The sequence below is a fragment of the Oncorhynchus tshawytscha genome, linkage group LG34 (genome assembly GCF_018296145.1).
Source record: "Oncorhynchus tshawytscha isolate Ot180627B linkage group LG34, Otsh_v2.0, whole genome shotgun sequence".
In the NCBI taxonomy this organism is placed as follows: Eukaryota; Metazoa; Chordata; class Actinopteri; order Salmoniformes; family Salmonidae; genus Oncorhynchus; species Oncorhynchus tshawytscha.
The window spans coordinates 9,931,100-9,949,968 of NC_056462.1; the positions used below are offsets into that span (position 1 = coordinate 9,931,100).

Below are 18,869 nucleotides of genomic sequence, written 5' to 3' on the forward strand. Positions count from 1 at the left end.
TTGCCCTTGCTAGAAGCATGTGTTTCAGACATAAGGAAGTGGATGGCTGCAAACTTTCTACTTTTAAACTCGGACAAAACAGAGATGCTTGTTCTAGGTCCCAAGAAACAAAGAGATCTTCTGTTGAATCTGACAATTAATCTTAATGGTTGTACAGTCGTCTCAAGTAAAACTGTGAAGGACCTCGGCGTTACTCTGGACCCTGATCTCTCTTTTGAAGGACATATCAAGACCATTTCAAGGATAGCTTTTTTCCATCTACGTAGCATTGCAAAAATCAGAAACTTTCTGTCGAAAAATGATGCAGAAAAATTTATCCATGCTTTTGTCACTTCTAGGTTAGACTACTGCCATGCTCTACTTTCCGGCTACCCGGATAAAGCACTAAATAAACTTCAGTTAGTGCTAAATACGGCTGCTAGAATCCTGACTAGAACCAAAAAATTTGATCATATTACTCCAGTGCTAGCCTCCCTACACTGGCTTCCTGTCAAAGCAAGGGCTGATTTCAAGGTTTTACTGCTAACCTACAAAGCATTACATGGGCTTGCTCCTACCTATCTCTCTGATTTGGTCCTGCCGTACATACCTACACGTACGCTACGGTCACAAGACGCAGGCCTCCTAATTGTCCCTAGAATTTCTAAGCAAACAGCTGGAGGCAGGGCTTTCTCCTATAGAGCTCCATTTTTATGGAACGGTCTGCCTACCCATGTCAGAGACGCAAACTCGGTCTCAACCTTTAAGTCTTTACTGAAGACTCATCTCTTCAGCGGGTCATATGATTGAGTGTAGTCTGGCCCAGGAGTGGGAAGGTGAACGGAAAGGCTCTGGAGCAACGAACCGCCCTTGCTGTCTCTGCCTGGCTGGTTCCCCTCTTTCCACTGGGATTCTCTGCCTCTAACCCTATTACAGGGGCTGAGTCACTGGCTTACTGGGGCTCTCTCATGCCATCCCTGGAAGGGGTGCGTCACCTGAGTGGGTTGATTCACTGATGTGGTCATCCTGTCTGGGTTGGCGCCCCCTTGGGTTGTGCCATGGCGGAGATCTTTGTGGGCTATACTCAGCCTTGTCTCAGGATGGTAAGTTGGTGGTTGAAGATATCCCTCTAGTGGTGTGGGGGCTGTGCTTTGGCAAAGTGGGTGGGGTTATATCCTTCCTGTTTGGCCCTGTCCGGGGTGTCCTCGGATGGGGCCACAGTGTCTCCTGACCCCTCCTGTCTCAGCCTCCAGTATTTATGCTGCAGTAGTTTGTGTCGGGGGGCTAGGGTCAGTTTGTTATATCTGGAGTACTTCTCCTGTCCTATTCGGTGTCCTGTGTGAATCTAAGTGTGCGTTCTCTAATTCTCTCCTTCTCTCTTTCTTTCTCTCTCTCGGAGTACCTGAGCCCTAGGACCATGCCCCAGGACTACCTGACATGATGACTCCTTGCTGTCCCCAGTCCAACTGACTGTTCTACCTTATTATTATTCGACCATGCTGGTCATTTATGAACATTTGAACATCTTGGCCATGTTCTGTTATAATCTCCACCCGGCACAGCCAGAAGAGGACTGGCCACCTCACATAGCCTGGTTCCTCTCTAGGTTTCTTCCTAGGTTTTGGCCTTTCTAGGGACTTTTTCCTAGCCACCGTGCTTCTACACCTGCATTGCTTGCTGTTTGGGGTTTTAGGCTGGGTTTCTGTACAGCACTTTGAGATATCAGCTGATGTACGAAGGGCTATATAAAAATACATTTGATTTTGATTTGACTTAAAAACAAATGAATCAAGACCTGGGCCCGTATCCAGTCTCAGAGTAAGAGCGCTGATCTAGGATCCCCACCTGTCTTTACTGTATTGACCTGTATTGGCTCTGACCCAATGCCATTCAGACAGTAGTTCACAGTGGGCTCACCTCAGTGAGACTGTGTGTGGTCCTGTGCTGCTCAGATGGCTACTCTGTGGATTCAGGAGGAGGTGTAGTCTGGTTGTCCTCCATGACCATGGTCCCCTCAGGGTTCCCCAGACCCTCCTCACACCCCTCCCCCTTCACCGGCAGCACGTCTGGACCCTCCTCCTCCTGGAAGAGGAGCGGCAGGTAGTCTAGTGGTTAGAGCGCTGGGCCAGTAACCGAAAGGTTGCAAGATTGAATCCCCAAGCTGACTAGATAACAATCTGTCGTTCTGTCCCTGAACAAGGCAGTTAACCCACTGTTCCTAGGCCATCATTGAAAATAAGACTTTGTTCCTAACTGACATGACTAGTTAAATAAAGGTAATATATATTTTTTTTAAATAGCCAGGTGATACAGATTACAGACATAGGTACGTACACACAGACAAACACTTTTCTAACATGTAGTATTTACCCATCCCCACTACATTTGAGTCCAATGCTGTAATTACTTAATTGTTGTTAAACCCATCATGGTGGACATAAATATGATGCTGTGGGTAAATTTGAGTCCGCTATGATAAGTTAAGTCATCATCAGACAAACCCGACTAAACTATTTTGAAGTGTACATGTAACCAAGTTAAGAACGTACCGTAAGCTCACTCCACAGCTACCTTGAAATGTTGCAGATGAAGCCATTCTAGAGGTACCTGTTGTATGGTGAAGGAGTTTTGCACGTTGTCAAGGAGGGCAGTCATGAGTGTTGCAGAGGATCACTGGTTCAAGCCCAGTATGGGGCAGTCAAACAGTGGAGGAAGCTAAGCTGTTAGCAGCATATGGACTCCCTTTACATAGAGTAGTTGTTTGTTAGTGTGGGTATGTGTAGGTATATTTAAGTGTATATTGGTTATAAAGCGCTGTTGTGTGTATGCAGAATAGGGTGAAAGATGTGATGTACACAGTGTACAAAACATTATGAACACCTTCAGAATATTGAGTTGCACCCCCTTTTGCCCTCAGGACAGCCTCAATTCATCGGGACATGGACTCTACAAGGCATTGGAAGTGTTCCACAGGGATGTTGGCCCATGTTGACCCCAATGCTTCCAAACAGTTGTCAGGTTGGCTGGAAGGCACCTACTACTAGTGATGCTGCGTTTGATACCAGAGCTCCGAGGGATGCGTTGAAATCTCTAAGCAGTTTACTTCGAAGCAGTGTGCCAATGCTCGTATAATTTTATCAGAAGCACGTGATCAATGACGTCCGAAACTTATTTTTGTCGATTAGCCACCTGATTGGTTTGGTATTGGTTTCTGTAGAATACAAAAAGGCTATCATGCTACAGCGTGTGTGACGTCATCTATAATAATTTGGCTGTTCTAATTTCTTTTGATCAGCAGGTGCCACTAGTGTACCTGTGTTGATCAAAGCCTCAAATAATGAACCGATTTTGAAAATAATTGGCTGGAAATACTCAGTGCTTCAAAAACCTGTTTCCCCATCACTATCTACTACCATACCCCGTTCAAACACACTTAGATATTTTGTCTTGCACATTCACCCTCTGAATGGCACACATACGCAATCCATGTCTAAATTCTTTCAAGGCTTAAAAATTCTTTAATCTGTCTCTTCATCTATAGAGATTGAAGTGGATTTAACAGGTGAAATCAATAAGGGATCATATCTTACACATGGTCAGTCTGTCATGGAAAGAGATGTTCCTAATGTTTTGTACACTGTCTATTAAGGGATGAAAGTCAGACTGAAAAGTTCCATTTTGCGTTAAACAAGTTTAAAATACACCATATAAAAATCACACATACGTCTCAACTAAAACTCTGCATGAACTTGAGAAACTGCATTCACTTTCTCATTAAAAGTGTATTGGGTGGGGCGGATAGTTGATTGGATGTAATGAAAATAATACAGCCTACACAACAATGTAACAGATGTTTTATGTCTGAATGCAATAATCAACAATGAAATCTGTTACTGGCGTTATTCCAAATGCATCTGTGGGTCTTTTCTGATGACAACAATAAATTAATGTCTTTATTGCACGGTTTGATCAAAACATCAGAAGCTATCCAGAAGAATGATTACTTTCTATGTTATAGAGTGGAATGATTTTTCTGCTGGTGTATCCTGAGGTAGCTCCTCTCTGAGAATCTCTTCCTGCAGTGCGTTTTGGTAAGTGGCCTCTCTCCCGTGTGGACCTTCAGGTGATTCTTCAGCTGGTTCTGGCGGGTGAACTTCTTCTCACACTGGGGGCAGCTGAAGGGTCTCTCCCCTGTGTGGACCCTCTGGTGCCTCTTCAGGTCACCAGCCTGGGCAAAGCACATGTGACACTGGGTACAGCTGAAGGGTTTCACCCGTGTGGACCATCTGGTGCCTCTTCAAGCTGGATGAGTGTGAGAAACTGGCCCGGCACAGATGGCAGCTGAATGGTTTCTCCCCCGTGTGTATTCTCTGGTGGACCTCCACCTGTTTGGGGAAACTGAAGGCTTTCCCACAGAATGAACACAGGAAGTGCTTCTCTTTGCCACCAGATCTGATGATAGCGTTACTACTACTGTCATTTGTCAATGGGCTTGTGTAGACATTTAGTGCACAAGCATTGTCTGAGGTCTGGTTTAACAGGAGGAGAGTGTGAGAAGGATGAAGGTCAGGGAGTGTCTGTGTTGTCGCAGGGTCCATGTTCCAGTTGATAGATCCTATAGAAGGCAGGCTGAAGGCAGCATCTGTTAGGGGGTTAACCTGAGGTGCCATCAGTCTCTCTGAATCACAACTATAGGAACAGGAAGGAGCATCGCTAGCTGAGTCTTTGTCTGTTCTCTCCAGCTGAATACAGACACCTCCCTGCAGACCTAATCTACACCTCGCCCTGGTCTCAGCCAGTCTGTTGTCATGGAGACTAAATTCGGATGTTGTTTCATGTTCCACTGTCTGTTTCTGGTTGTGGTTAACAGGGTTGTTCGCCAGCCCAGAGTATAGGACGCTGTCCCATCCACTGACCTCTACTATGTTGTCTCTGGCCCTGGCTTGCTCAGTGATGTTGTCCCCTGGGATCTTGGCTGCACCAGTCTTTGAATCCAAGATGGCCGCCCAGTGTCCATTGTTAGCCTCTAGCCAACCACCTGCGGGAAGAGGTTACACTTCAGAAACATGTCAGAGAAATCTACATATGGAGTTTAATGGAAAAAAATAATAGCCAGGCGTATCACTATTCCCAATGAAGATCTATTACTGTATGTAGGTTATATGTATTTCTCCCTTACCTTGCTCCCCCATCTTTAGTCCACTCAGCAGATCAATGCTATCTGGTCCGTCTTCTATTGTCTCCTTTTTGACCAGCAGCAGATCAGGCTTCCCATTATCCATGTCTACTGACTGTAAGAGATACAGAGTGAGAGGATGTTGGATCAAGAAATCTTATATGAGCACCCTATGATTGGACAATGAGGGATTGCTTTGAGTATTATGCAAATGTGTTAGTCGATTTGATTACTTGACACTTTACTGGTTTTATCATTCAAAAGGCATGGTCCGACACTTAAAACAAAATTAATCAACAGCTTGTATCATAGTAAAAGTGCTGATCTAGGATCAGGTCCCCACCTGCCTACATAGTCTTTAAAAGGTGAAACTGATCAGCACTCCTACTCTAAGATACTTCGTGGATATAGGCTCTGACATTTTTTATTGAACCTTTATTTAACTAGACAAGTCAGTTAAGAACAAATTCTTATTTACGATGGATGGCCTACCCCGGCCAAACCCTGACGACACTGGGCCAATTGTGCGCCGCCCTATGGGACTCCCAATCACAGCCAGATGTGATGCAGCCTGGATTCGAACCCGGAACTGCAGTGACGACTCTTGTACTGAGATGCAGTCTTAGACCACCGTGCCACTCGGGAGACCTAATACCATTCAGACAGTAGTTCAGTGGGCTCACCTCAGTGAGACTGTGTGTGGTCCTGTGCTGCTTAATTGGTTCCTCTGTGGGTTCAGGAGGAGGTGTAGTCTGGTTGTCCTCCATGACCATGATCCCCTCAGGGTTCCCCAGATCCTCCTCATAACCCTCCTCCTTCACCAGCAGTACCTCTGGACCCTCCTCATCCTGGAAGAGACAAGTGATACAGATTACACAGGCAAACTCCCTCAGGTACGTACACACAAATAACATACTTTCAACATGGAGTGTTTACCCATCCCCACTACATTTGAGTCCTGTACTGTAGTTACAGAATGACTTCATTGTTGTTAAACCCATCATGGTGGACATAAATATGATGTGGGTAAATATGAGTCAGCTATGATAAGTCAAGTCAGACAAACCTGACTAAACTATTTTGACGTGTACAGTAGGTGTTTGTTAGTGTGTGGGTATATTTAGGAAGTGTATATTAGTTATAAAGCGCTGTTGGGTGTATGTAGAACAGGGTGAGATCAGATGTGATGTATACTAAAGAGAGTCTCAATGAAAGTCTTAGAATGAAATGTCCAATTGTTTCATTAAAACAAATACACCATATGAATTTTTTTTATCGTCATGAACCGCATTAATTCTCTCATTAAGTGTTTTGGAAAAATAATTCAGTAGTTGAACGGAAATAATGAAGTAGGTATTTGTGACAATTGTGTGACTTGCTTTATCATAATCAGTCCCATTGACCCCAAAACACATTCTGAATGTTATACAGTGCTGAAAAGGGAGAATGTTAGCTTTCTAATGAGACCATCATGGCCAGCTCTACTCCAAATTACATGAAAATGACAGGCCATTGCATGCGGAGTATCACCAAGTCCATGTTGGAAAAAAACGCAGTCAAAGTTTGCAGTTACTTTTAAAAGACATTTATTAAAACAATGAATAACTATTTACTTAATACAAACAATACATGAAATCCATTGACATGAGTGCCCATGTTCTTTTTCTCTTATGCTCACACACACACATTATTTAAATTACATCTTGCTCCAACTATACAGATATAGTGTCTGTCTACATTGTCGTTGTGCATCCATATGTGTGTGCGCATGTGCACACAATTGTACACAAACTTCATATACAAAAGTATCTGGACACCCCTTCAAATCAATGGATTTGGCTATTTCAGCCACACCCATTACTGACAGGTGTATAAAAGAGCACACAGCCATGCAATCTCCATAAACAAACATTGGCAGTAGAATGGCCTTACTGAAGAGCTCAGTGACTTTCAATACAGCACAGTCATAGGATGCCACACTTCCAACAAGTCAGTTCGTCAAATTTCTGCCCTGCTAGAGCTGCCCCGGTCAACTGTAAGTGCTGTTATTGTGAAGTGGTAACGTCTAGGAGCAACAGCGGCTCACCCGCAAAGTTGTAGGCCACACAAGCTCAAAGAACGAGAAGCTCAAAATCATCTGTCCTTAGTTACAGAACTCACTACTGAGTTCCAAACTGCCTCTGGAAGCAACATCAGCACAATAACTGTTCGTTGGGAGCTTCATGAAATGGGTTTCCATGGCCGAGCAGCCGCACACAAGCCTAAGATCACCATGCGCAACGCCAAGCGTCGGCTGGAGTGGTGTAAAGTGCGGCGCCATTGGACTCTGGAGCAGTGGAAACACTTCACCATCTGGCAGTCCGACGGACGAATCTGGGTTTGGCGGACACCAGGAGAATGCTACCTGCCCCAATGCATAGTGTCAACTGTAAAGTTTGGTGGAGGAGGAATAATGGTCTGGGGCTGTATTTCATGGTTTGGGCTAGGCCCCTTAGTTCCAGTGAAGGGAAATCTTAACGGTGCAGCATTCAATGACATTCTACATGATTCTGTGCTTCCAAATTTGTGGCAACAGTTCGGGGAAGAACCTTTCCTGTTTCAGCATGACAATGCCCCCGTGCACAAAGCGAGGTCCATACAGAAATGTTTTTTTGAGATTGGTGTGAAAGAACTTGACTGGCTTGCACAGAGCCCTGACCTCAACCCCATCAAAACACCTTTGGGAAGAATTAAAACGACAACTGCGAGCCAGGCCTAATCGTTTAACATCGGTGCCTGACCTCACTAATGCTTGTGGCTGAATGGAAGCAAGTCCCCGCAGCAATGTTCCAATATCTAGTGTAGGTGTCACCAACCTTTGAGTCAAGATCATTTTCGCAGTCAAAATCTACTGCTCAGATTTTCTTTTACATTAGCCTCACACAGTTTTGTAGGAATGAGGTTTGGGCAGTAGGCCTAATACATTATTACAGCATATTGGCTATATGATTGGCCGGCCAATATTGTTAATCAGACCATATTATATTTCAAAATAGATCAGTTGGTTTAGCACTTGTGGGGCATGAATTTAAATAATTAGTTTTTTTTATTTTACTGGACTGATGGTACCTGCATCTGATGGTCAACGAGGTCAAATCACGACATCAGTGATCTTCAGGTCGAAAAGTCGGGGGCTCTAGAAAGATGCCCGAGTTTCCGACTTGGAATTCCGAGTTGGATGACCAGAGAGAGAGGACACCGTCTTCCACCTGATGGCGAAACTCGAGTTGCACCGCATCTGCCTCATGCACAAATTCATGTTGTTCCTATGACCAGAGAAAGTTAAATATTCCTTAATACTAAAATCAACACGACGAGCTGCTAATAAATATAATCAAATGCAGGGCTATCGATACTTGGCTACTCATTCATTGCAGCTGCAGCCCGAGCGGAAGTACGGAGAAGCATGTTTTGTGATAGTGTTGAATAAAAACAGTGCCAGTGCTGAATATCAACTTAAACTCACTCATAAAAACAGAAGCTCTTTGCTGTATTCGGTGACAGTCTCTCTGTGGTCATGGTTTTAAAAATTATTACATCTTACGTAGGTTAGGAGCTTATTACACTTGGCTGTGGCCAAGGTCATGGAAGCTCTGTAGCCACGGTGATTTGAGCTATCCGATTGAGCAGCGCAGTAGGTCCACCCGATTTTGTCACAGATTTGCCGGTCAGCCGGGTAGGTGGACTTTGTCTCGTGGGAACACTTTGTTTACCCGGAGCAGGACTTTTGAATCAAGTGCACCTACCGGCAACAGCTCAACACGATTTTTTAAAAAGAAGAGCAAGCCTTTATCATTCGTTGGCTTTTCTACGGAAATATGGTGATCGACTAGGAATGCCTTGAAGATCGACCGGTTGGCAAACACTGATCTAGTGGAAAGCCTTCCCAGAAGAGTGGAAGCTTTTATAGCAGCAAAAGGGGGGGACCAACTCCACACTAATGTCCATGGTTTTGGAATGAGATGTTCGACAAGCAGGTGTCCACATACTTTTGTTCATGTAGTATACAAGCAACAGAATGAGCTAAAATTGGTCAAAGTAAGCTCTGGTCTCTAAGCAACAACTAAAATGAGAAATGTTAAAGAAAATCTGACAACATACACACGTCACCAGAGAGTAAGGTCTGACAGTCTCTTTGGATCCGGTTCATGTGGGCTTTGGTTAGAGTCTTTGCCGCTGGCTTGAGCTGACAAACATTTTGTACAAACTTAAGTATCAAGATTTAGGAAAACACTCACCATGAACACGCATTAACATTTTTGTAATACACACAGGACTTGGTCTCAAATGTCAGAAGCACCAGGATGTCTGCCCTCTTAAATCCAGGGCTCTGTCCTGGGAGAGGCATCGCATGGACATCGGCAAAGTTGTTGACCTAGTGGACGATTCGCCGAGTGTCCTCGTAGGACAGCACCTGTTTTCTGGCGAGACCACCACACCTCTTCTTCCTTGGAGCCTCACCATGTTCCTTGTAGAACTTTATCACTGCAGTCAGCTTTTTGTAGAAATTATGAAATCAGAAAAGAATTATTTTTAAACATGCCTTTATGTGCTGAAAGGTACAATGTATTCTCCGCTGTTTTATTTCTATTCATGATACAGCCTACCACAATTTTTCTTAAATACCTCATGGAACTTAATATTGTTGCAGCCCCAATAAGAACAGAAAACATTAAGTTGTATTACTCTAATGAAAACGTACACGTGTCGGAACTTGAAGGTTTCTCTGCAGATTTGCTGGCTATCAAAGAAATATGTCCTCTGATGTTTCCTTTTTGTTAGTTCCTGTTCGAGGTGACCGTTTCCTTGCAGAGGTTCATGGAACCAGAGATCTCGCCAATGAGCACTAGATGTTTTTCATCTGAAAAATAAGACAACAATATATAATTCTTTAACATTCAGTCATCGTCGTCATCTATTCTAGACAATACATTTTAAAGTAACATAAACATGTTCAATAAAACACACAAACTACGCAACCTGCACATCTTGAAATGCATGTGTGAATCACACACACTTTTACTAGTAGTGTAAATTGGTCAGGTTTGATATAAAGAAATGTCATAACTTTGTAGATGGCCATTTCATGCATTTATGTAACCTGTCTTTAGGACAAATATCAACACCACACACATTCTCTCTCTCGCCCACACAGGTCCCATAAGTTACTATCTAGATATGTAGGTTGCATGGGCTACACATCCCCCACTTCAGCTCTCCCTTCCAAGCCACACATTCACTCACTCTCTCACAGTTGGATTTAATACACTAACAGTTAGCGAGTCAGTCTACATGTGCCTCATCACACCCAGACACTGACAGATACAGACACAGAAAACAAGCACACATTACACACTCAGTCATATAAAGTTGACTAATAGTTGAATGGCAAGCACTTACCATTGTTGAGTTAGCCAATTCATCTGGTCACGTCTCTTGACCATCTCCTCAGGGGTAAAAATAAAATATCACGGCTTCCCTTTATTGAACTCGCAAGCCTTTTCAATTTCTTGCCCAGCACCATATTTCCCCTCAACCGAATAAAGCACCTTAATTGACGGATCCACCATTAATGGGTTGCCTCCTCAAGGTGCTCGGACTCGACTTCAGTGAGCTTGTCAGAGTCGCTTATGACGTTGCTCTGTGGCGCAGGGTCAAAAAGTAGTCGGCAATAAGTTGATGCCACTGATCGTCTGAACCAGCCCCCAGCACAACATTACTTTCTTTTTTTTAATCAAGCGATTTCTCTCTCCCGGGAATAAATCAACGCAGTAGAAAGCTACGCTAGCTAGCTAAGGTGTGGGCAGTAGTGACAGTGTAACTATGTATGATGGGTTTTGAAGTGCAAGAGAGTGTAGCCTGAGGTACACTTTCTTTTCCCGAGGATGATACAATACAGTAGCTTTGATTGGGAAAACAGGAAAATCATTCGATTGAATAGCCTATTGTAGCTTGATTCAAAATATATAGCGAGCTAACTATTTTGTAATTCATTCATGATTTCGGAATAGAGGAGGGGTTTGATAGTGCAGATAAACTAGTGCCGCGAAAGCCTGGTGTGTTACAAGCTAGAACGGATGGGAAAGTGCTACGTTTCATCCTACATTTATACGACTAAAACTATATTTATACTGAATTTGGCAATAATACATACAGATAATGAAAGCAAAGACATTGTTTTGTTAAAACCAAATGAAACCCCCAAATAGCAAAAAGTCTACATCTTGACAAAAACACCATTTATATGCAAATTAGTCATTGCGACTACCGACTGATTATGATAGAGCGCGCCAGGGATGGGCAACTAACAGCGCCCCTTTTGTCTGTGGATTAACCCCGTCTCTTCAACCCATGTCAAAATGTGTAGAACTGCAGGAAATTAACTCTAAAACAAAAAAAATGTTATCTTTGCTGTCAAGAAGGGGGCTGCTAAAATGCTTTACTTGCTAAATGTAGCTTAGGGCCCCCAAAAGGCTAGAGCCAGCTCTGACTGAGTTCTGATATTTTGTGGCCCCCGCCCCCATCAAAGTTGCCCATCCCTGGCCTGCACAGTACAAACACAATATGTAATAACCTTTTTAGGCACAAACATACACATACATATACACATATATATATATATATATATATATATCATGTCTGGATGCAGTATTCTACCCAGAAATATTCAACACTGAAATATGTTACTCTCATTATTCCAAATGCATTTGTGAGTATTTTTCTGCTGACAACAATGAAAATGAATCTTTATATTTAATACATCTAAAAATCTGAAGCTATTGAGTGGAATGTTTTTTCTGCTGGTGTATCCTGAGATAGCTCATCTCTGAGAATGTCTTCCCGCAGTGCGTACAGGCAAATGGCCTCTCTCCCATGTGGACCTTCATGTGCATCTTTAGCTGATGCTGGCGGGTGAATCTCTTCTCACACTGGGGGCAACTGTAGGGTCTCTCACCCGTGTGGACCCTATGGTGCCTCTTCAGGTCACCAGCTTGGGCGAAGTGCATGTGACACTGGGTACAGCTGAAGGGTTTCACCCCTGTGTGAACCCTCTGGTGCCTCTTCAGAGTGCCAGCCTGGGCAAAGCGCATGTGACACTGGGTACAGCTGAAGGGTTTCACCCCTGTGTGGATCCTCTGGTGAACCTCCACCTTCTGGAGGCAGCTGAAGCCTTTGTTACAGAACATGCAGAGGAACCGTTTCTCTTTACCATTGCCTGATGTGGCTCCCCCTCCCTGAGTCTGGGCTCTAGCCCTGTCGTTTGAGTTCAATACCTGATCGAAAAGGACATGGCTGTGTAAATCGGAAGGCCCCATCAATGTGGACACTGGGTCACAATCCCTGAACGTGTGTAACGGGGAGTGGGTCGTGACATTTAGATTTGTCTCTAAGCTTTCCCTGTAATCTAAGACATCTCTACCCTGTGAGTTTCCGTCTCCTAGGTGACTATTTGCATTCCATGTGGGAGGAACGTCATCCTCCACTTTCACAGTCACCTCATCTACGACCAGACTCTCCCCTTTCTTATCTAGGCACCCTTCAGAGTATACACTACTACTGTACCGGTTCCAGTCCCCTCTAGACAGATCAGTTTGTGTCTCTAAACCCAAGGATATGTTGCCAGGGCCCATCTCTGTAGCGTAAGAACAAGATGAATCATCACCGCCAGTGTCTAAAGCGTTACCATCACCATCCCCACGGGAATTAAACGTTCTCTGGCTCTGGTGAAATACTGGTAAGTACTCTGAGCCGGGAGCAGGAAGACAGCCCAGTCTCCTCGGCCCCAGTCTCTTTGGGTCTGATCTGTGATCAGATCCTGTTTGTAAGAGACTGTGTGTTACAGTTAAAGTCTTGGTGTCTGTCTCTGACTTGAGGACGGTGTTCGGCATTCCACTGACCTCCGTGATGCTGCGACGGATCCTTGGCTGTGCTTGGGCGGTGGTGGGGTCCTCTCTGTCTACAGAGGGCGTGTCAGCCGTTCCAGTCTGGATGTCTCTGCTGTGCCGTGGGTCCTCCTCTCCTTCAGACCTCTCTAGCTTGACACCAGGACCTTCAGCCTCTGCAGACTGACACAAGAAGAGAGGACGTTATTACCGGTACATTAGTTGAATTGGATAACAATGTGAAGTCTCACAAAGCTCACCTATGGCAGATAAATGAGGATATACTGTACATGTAAGCAAGTGAATAGCTGAGGGGAGCGTTCTGAAATAAATGGGCCACATTTGATTTACAAAGTACCTAATTTTTTATGCAACACTATTCCACTAACTTCTATCACAATAACGTGTTGGGTTGAGGTTCCACTCCCCTCATCAACAGTGATTGGTTGGTCATCTCTCCAGTCATTGTGTCCTGCTGGCTTCATAAAGGTCCTGTAGCCTCCAGTGAGATGTCCTTCACCTGAGAGAGTGATTGGGGGAAAAGCAGTGGTTAGGTTAGCTACTGTCAATGCTCAACATCAGTGGTTGACCAGAGCTGAGAACCGGCACATCAAATTTTCTACTGCTTGAACTCCTGTTCCTCTTATAGAATATTAGCTCAAAAGTATTGTGGAAATCCTGCACACACACACATACAAATATATATATATATATATATATATATATATCTATATATATATTATATATATAATAATAAACAGTACCTGCACCCAAAATGAGTACTGGTACCTATTTAAGTCAAGCACTGTCAACAGTATATTATACACTATTGACACTGTCTACAATTAGCAAGGATGTAAGGTAACACTTCTCATAACTTCTTGATATACTATTTATTGATTTCTATATTATGTTCCATGTATCATTGTTTTCATTTAGTAAATAACAGAAAATGCAGTAAATCAAGAATCGGGTTAGAATATATTGTTTCTTTGTGCAAGAGAGTTAGTCTTCGTACCAGTTGTTTTAGCTAACATTACACTCCTTGTCACATCTATGGAGCACAAGGAGTGAAATTAAGTAGCTGAACAGAGACAGCAACCAGGCTACAAGATAGCTAGCTAGCTAAGTAAGTAATCTAATCACGGGAGTTACTGCATACGCATACTGCTCCGTGGTTGCCATGGCGCTGTGAGGTATACTCTAAGTCGATATTCACCTAATAAGGAATTCCCCTTTACCACGCCCACAAATTTGAGAAAACAAACATTTATTCCCATTTACCTTTACTGTAAAAGAGACAACTTCGTAGTCGATTTTTGTGTATACAGAAATAACAAAACATGCCGAAAAGCTACGGTGTTGTTCAATGCACATGCAAACAGATCAAAAATCCTGACCTACGGATCGCCACTTAGGAAAAGAGCCTGCGAAAAGAGCCCTGTGGCTTCAGACTATTCGGCTTGGGAAATGTGGGGACCCGGTGTTCAAGTAGGTTACACGTAGTAGCTATGTGTGTGGAAAACATTTCATCACATGTAAGACATTTAGCTTGTTTAGTATAGTCCATTTGTAACTCCACTCACTACTTGTAGCTGTATAATACATTTTTGTGTTGTTGATCTTGGCTAGCTTAATGTTCCGGACGGTAACTAGCTAGCACTCACTCCACTCACGTGGCTGCAAGCGACGTCATGAAAAGTGTCATGAGGAAAGCCCTACAACATTACTAGTGAGAACCCTCTGAAGCAGGCAATGTCAAAAATGAAATTTTTTAATGCACTTTTCTTTAATGTAGTTTTGTAATTTACTAAAACAGCAGACAAGAAAATTGTGTTTGAAAAGGGTCCGGTTTTTGCTGTGAGTCAATGGGGTAACCTACAAGCATTCACATCCCTTGCCTTTTTTCACATTGTGTTACAGCCTGTATTTAAAATGGATAAAATTGAGTTTTTTTTGGTCACTGGCCTACACACAGTGTCCCATAATGTTTTATGTTTGTCATTAAAAAATAAATAATAATACTTCAAATTAAAAGCTGAAATGTCTTGAGTCAATGTATTCAACCCCTTTTTATGGCAAGCCTAAATAAGTTCAGGAGTAAAGATTTGCTTAACAAGTCACAATGAGTTGCAAGGACTCACTTTGTGTGCCATAATAGTATTTAACATGATTTTTGAATGACTACCTCATCTTTGTACCCATAAAATTATCTGTAAGGCCGAGCAGTGAATTTCAAATACAGATTCAACCACAAAGACCAGGGAGGTTTTCCAATACCTCGCTAAGAGCACCTATTGGCAGATAGGTAAAACATTTAGAAAGCAGACATTAAATATCTCTCTTGCTCAGTTGTGCACCAGGGCCTCCCACTCCTCTTTCTATTCTGGTTAGGGCCAGTTTGCGCTATTCTGTGAAGGGAGTAGTACACAGCGTTTTACAAGATCTTCAGTTTCTTGGCAATTTCTCACATGGAATAGCCTTCATTTCTCAGAACAAGAATAGACTGACAAGTTTCAGAATAAAATTATTTGTTTCTGGACATTTTGAGCCTGTAAATCGAACCCACATGCTGACGCTCCAGATACACAACTAGTCTAAAGATGGCCAGTTTTATTGCTTCTTTAATCAGAACAACAGTTGTCAGCTGTGCTAACATAATAGCTAAAGGGTTTTCTAATGATCAATTAGCCTTTTTAAATTATCAACTTGGATTAGCTAACACAACGTGCTATTGGAAAATAGGAGTGATGGTGACTCATAGGTGTGAATACTTATGTAAATTAGAAATGTCTATTTCATTATCAATAAATTAGCAAAACATTTCAAACAACATGTTTTCACTTTATCATTACTGGGTATTGTGTGGAGATGGTTGAGAGTAATTAAAACCAATTTTGAATCCAACCTGTAACACAACAAATTGTGGAATAAGTCAATGGGTTTGAATACTTTTTGAAGGCACTGTAGGTAACCATTCCAACTGAGACCATCCTAGGCAGAGATCTCTGTAAATATTGTATTGTTTAAGTGTTTTTTTATTGCATTTTTTTCATCAACTTTTGGTTTTGATAATGTGTTTATAAATGAACTGAAATATCTGGTGGTAACCCACGGAATTGCAGAACTGATTATGGCAAGTCAGTTTATATTTCACTTGGCTAGCTAGCTCGTTGATATGATTTCAATGATGCAGCAACACCAGATCAACAGCATCGCTTTTTGCCCCCCATGCCCCAATTCCTAGCCGTGTGAGGGGATGCAGAGGCTCCCTTTTGTAGTGGGTGTGGTGGTCTTACTGTCGCTTTTACAGTCAACGAACCATCACCCAGGTGGGTGCTACATTTCAGTGGTGGATGATCCAGCCTACCTACTAAGGAGGAGCTGTGACAATTGAAGACGAGGTGCAAGATGAAGAGCTCCGTGGCCTGTCTTGCAATGTCTCTACCTCGCTGCCCAGCCTGGCTGTACTACCTACGGTACAGTAAATTCAGAAAGTATTCAGACCCCATGACTTTTTCCACATTCTGTTACTTTACAGACATTCTAAAATTGATTAAATTGTTTTTTCCCACATCAATCTACACACAATACCCCATAATGGCAAAGCAAAAATAGTTTTAGGGAAATTTTAGCAAATATTTTCAAAATAAATAACTGAAATATTACAACATAATTATTCAGACCCTTTACTCAGTACTTTTAGCAGTGATTAGAGCCTCGGGTCTTCTTGGGTATGACGCTACAACCTTGGCACACCTGTATTTGGGGAGTTTCTCCCATTCTTCTCCGCAGATCCTCAAGATCTGTCAGGTTGGATGCGGAGCATCCCTGCACAGCTATTTTCAGGTCTCTCCAGAGTTATTCGATCGGGTTTAAATCCGGGCTCTGGCTGGGCCACTCAAGGACATTCAGACTTGTCCCAAAGCAACTCCTGCGTTGTCTTGGTGTATTTAGGGTGAGTGTCTTGAGTGTTTAGGGTCGTTGTCCTGTTGGAAGGTGAACTTTCGCCCCAGTCTGAGGTCATGAACGCTCTATAGCAGGTTTTCATCAAGGATCTCTCTGTACTTTACTCTGTTCATCTTTTGCTCGATCCTGACGAGTCTCCCAGTCCCTGCCGCTGAAAAACATCCCCACTGCATGATGCTGCCACCACCACGCTTCACCGTAGGGAGGGTGCCAGGTTTCCTTCAGAAGTGACGCTTCGCATTCAGGCCAAAGAGTTCAATCTTGGTTTCATCAGACCAGAGAATCTTGTTTCTCATGATCTGAGAGACTTTAGGTGCCTTTTGGAAAACACCAAGCGGGCTGTCATGTGCCGTTACTGAGGAGTGGCTTCCGTCTGGCCACTCTACCATAAAGGCCTGATTGGTGGAGTGCTGCAGAGATGGTTGTCCTTCAGGGAGGTTCTCCCATCTCCACAGAGGAACTCTGGAGCTTTGTCAGAGTGACCATTGGGTTCTTGGTCACCTCCCTGACCAAGGCCTTTCTCCCCCGATTGCTCAGTTTGGCCGGGTGATGAGCTCTAGGAAGAGTCTTGGTGGTTCCAAACTTCTTCCATTTAAGAATGATGGAGGCCACTGTGTTCCTGGGACCTTCAACGCTGCAGAATTATTTTGGGCACCCTTCCTCAGATCTGTGTCGCAACACAATCCTGTCTTGGGGCTCTACGGACAATTCCTTCGACCTCATGGCTTCGTTTTGCTCTGACATGCACTGTCAAATGTGGTACCTTATATACGAGTGTGTGCCTTTACAAATCCATTGAATTTACCAAAGGTAGACTCCAATCAAATTGTAGAAACATCTCAAGGATGACCATTGGAAACAGGAAACACCTGAGCTCAATGTTGAGTCTCATAGCAAACGGTCTGAATACTTATGTAAATAAGGTATCTGTTTTTATTTTTACACATTAGCAAAAAATCTGAAAAACCTGTTTTCACTTTGTCCTATAATCAAAGCTGTGGAAGACCATCGGCCAAGAACTGCCAGATCCCTACATTTGTTTTGTTCAATTGTTTTTTGTTTTTAAAGCGACTGTGCGATTCTACTTGTAATTAAAAGCGCTATATACAGATCTAATTCTGGGTAACACATCTGAACATATGTGCAGTGGTGAACGGGTTTACAGGCACTAACGTTACGCTATGAACGGCTTAAGGCCGTGCATCCTCGACCGTCGTCTAAATGTACCTCTTGCCATTCCTCTGTATCGGTCGAGGATCTTGACACTACTGGGACGACTGGCGAGGACGCGCTCTCGGGCTGTCCTTTCTGCGCGCTCCCGTGCCACCTTCGATTCCAGCAGTTTTCTTCGCAATGACCTGTTTTCTTTCTGGCTTTGAGTTATTTCCAAACGAAACACTGCATAGTCGTCATCTACGAGTTTACAGATCTCTGCCACGGCTGCATTCGCTAGAACCTCCATGATGGAGGCTATTTGAGTGTGAAAAATCATACAGTTAGCCATTGTTGGCTAACTTGAGCAGCTAGCTAGTTAGCTATCAAACAAATCCTGTCTCCAACTCGAACTAAACACAACATGGGATGTGCAGTTAAATTAATCATATTTTGAGTTCCAGGACGTTAAAACGTCTAAATAAAAACGCTAACGTGAAAGTTGTTCTTCGCTAACGTGGAAGTTGTTCTTCTCTTCCGTTTACTTGTCCGTTTCCATCAGACAACACGCTGTATTGCGTACTATTGCCATTCTCTGGCCGGAGTGTGAAACACACAGTTAAATATCTAATAGCCTCACACCCATTGGTGCAGGCCCGGTGGACTAGATA

The 18,869-nt window shown here is 43.3% G+C and overlaps 2 protein-coding genes and 1 pseudogene across 4 annotated transcripts in view; 1 reads left to right on the forward strand and 2 right to left on the reverse strand.

Moving 5' to 3' along the window:
• The window catches only part of LOC112231940 (zinc finger protein 583), a 969,163-nt gene that overhangs the window by 195,705 nt on the left and 754,589 nt on the right, over positions 1-18,869 (forward strand). The window lies entirely within an intron of this gene.
• Positions 1-18,869, reverse strand: part of LOC112231889 (zinc finger protein with KRAB and SCAN domains 8-like) — a 359,191-nt gene that overhangs the window by 11,671 nt on the left and 328,651 nt on the right. The gene's annotated exons all lie outside the window — the stretch shown is intronic.
• On the reverse strand, positions 3,651-18,773 carry LOC112231893 (annotated as a pseudogene).